This window comes from Nansenia antarctica (genome assembly GCF_963989245.1).
Source record: "Nansenia antarctica genome assembly, chromosome: 9".
Taxonomy (NCBI): domain Eukaryota; kingdom Metazoa; phylum Chordata; class Actinopteri; order Argentiniformes; family Microstomatidae; genus Nansenia; species Nansenia antarctica.
Genome location: NC_137679.1, coordinates 42,984,219 through 42,986,718, shown reverse-complemented (window position 1 = coordinate 42,986,718; position 2,500 = coordinate 42,984,219). Strand labels below are relative to the sequence as shown.

At 42.6% G+C, this 2,500-nt stretch overlaps 1 protein-coding gene across 1 annotated transcript in view; it reads left to right on the top strand.

Moving 5' to 3' along the window:
• LOC308165650 (FERM, ARHGEF and pleckstrin domain-containing protein 1-like) overlaps window positions 1-2,500 on the top strand; it is a gene marked incomplete at both ends in the record, with an annotated part of 89,860 nt that overhangs the window by 66,889 nt on the left and 20,471 nt on the right. The gene's annotated exons all lie outside the window — the stretch shown is intronic.

Genomic DNA, 2,500 nt, shown 5'->3' with positions numbered 1-2,500 from the left:
TTTGCAGCAAGTTCCTGTTCTGCAACACAGAAGACAGAATCACATAAACAATACGAAAGGTGGAATCGGGAACAATCACAAAGGGAAGACAGGGTTAGGGTTACGGTTAGGGGTATGATGTTTGTAGAGTAGGGTTAGGGTTAGGGGTATGATGTTACAGTAAGGTTAGAGGTATGATGTTACAGTAAGGTTAGGGTTAGGGGTATGATGTTTGTAGAGTAGGGTTACGGTTAGGGGTATGATGTTACAGTAAGGTTAGGGGTATGATGTTACAGTAAGGTTAGGGTTAGGGGTATGATGTTACAGTAAGGTTAGGGTTAGGGGTATGATGGTACAGTAAGGTTAGGGTTAGGGGTATGATGTTGATACAGTAAGGTTACGGTTAGGGGTATGATGTTGATACAGTAAGGTTACGGTTAGGGGTATGATGTTACAGTAAGGTTAGGGGTATGATGTTACAGTAAGGTTAGGGTTAGGGGTATGATGTTACAGTAAGGTTATGGTTAGGGGTATGATGTCACAGTAAGGTTAGGGTTAGGGGTATGATGTTACAGTAAGGTTAGGGTTAGGGGTATGATGTCACAGTAAGGTTAGGGTTAGGGGTATGATGTTACAGTAAGGTTAGGGTTAGGGGTATGATGTCACAGTAAGGTTAGGGTTAGGGGTATGATGGTACAGTAAGGTTAGGGTTAGGGGTATGATGTTACAGTAAGGTTAGGGTTAGGGGTATGATGTTACAGTAAGGTTAGGGTTAGGGGTATGATGTTGTTACAGTAAGGTTATGGTTAGGGGTATGATGTTACAGTAAGGTTAGGAGTATGATGTTACAGTAAGGTTAGGGTTAGGGGTATGATGTTAGGGTTAGGGGTATGATGGTACAGTAAGGTTAGGGTTAGGGGTATGTTGTTACAGTAAGGTTAGGGTTAGGGGTATGATGTTGGTACAGTAAGGTTAGGTTAGGGGTATGATGTTACAGTAAGGTTAGGGTTAGAGGTATGATGTCACAGTAAGGTTAGGGTTAGGGGTATGATGTCACAGTAAGGTTACGGTTAGGGGTATGATGTTGGTACAGTAAGGTTACGGTTAGGGGTATGATGTTGGTACAGTAAGGTTACGGTTAGGGGTATGATGGTACAGTAAGGTTAGGGTTAGGGGTATGATGTTACAGTAAGGTTAGGGTTAGGGGTATGATGTTGGTACAGTAAGGTTACGGTTAGGGATATGATGTTACAGTAAGGTTACGGTTAGGGGTATGATGTCACAGTAAGGTTAGGGTTAGAGGTATGATGTTACAGTAAGGTTAGGGTTAGGGGTATGATGTTACAGTAAGGTTACGGTTAGGGATATGATGTTACAGTAAGGTTACGGTTAGGGGTATGATGGTACAGTAAGGTTAGGGTTAGGGGTATGATGTCACAGTAAGGTTAGGGTTAGGGGTATGATGTTACAGTAAGGTTAGGGTTAGGGGTATGATGTTACAGTAAGGTTACGGTTAGGGATATGATGTTACAGTAAGGTTACGGTTAGGGGTATGATGGTACAGTAAGGTTAGGGTTAGGGGTATGATGTTACAGTAAGGTTACGGTTAGGGATATGATGTTACAGTAAGGTTACGGTTAGGGGTATGATGTTGGTACAGTAAGGTTACGGTTAGGGGTATGATGTTGGTACAGTAAGGTTACGGTTAGGGGTATGATGGTACAGTAAGGTTAGGGTTAGGGGTATGATGTTACAGTAAGGTTAGGGTTAGGGGTATGATGTTGGTACAGTAAGGTTACGGTTAGGGATATGATGTTACAGTAAGGTTACGGTTAGGGGTATGATGTCACAGTAAGGTTAGGGTTAGAGGTATGATGTTACAGTAAGGTTAGGGTTAGGGGTATGATGTTACAGTAAGGTTACGGTTAGGGATATGATGTTACAGTAAGGTTACGGTTAGGGGTATGATGGTACAGTAAGGTTAGGGTTAGGGGTATGATGTCACAGTAAGGTTAGGGTTAGAGGTATGATGTTACAGTAAGGTTAGGGTTAGGGGTATGATGTCACAGTAAGGTTAGGGTTAGAGGTATGATGTTACAGTAAGGTTAGGGTTAGAGGTATGATGTCACAGTAAGGTTAGGGTTAGGGGTATGATGGTACAGTAAGGTTAGGGTTAGGGGTATGATGTCACAGTAAGGTTAGGGGTATGATGGTACAGTAAGGTTAGGGTTAGGGGTATGATGTCACAGTAAGGTTAGGGTTAGGGGTATGATGTCACAGTAAGGTTAGGGGTATGATGGTACAGTAAGGTTAGGGTTAGGGGTATGATGTCACAGTAAGGTTAGGGTTAGGGGTATGATGTCACAGTAAGGTTAGGGTTAGGGGTATGATGGTACAGTAAGGTTAGGGTTAGAGGTATGATGTTACAGTAAGGTTAGGGTTAGAGGTATGATGTTACAGTAAGGTTAGGGTTAGGGGTATGATGGTACAGTAAGGTTAGGGGTATGATGGTACAGTATGG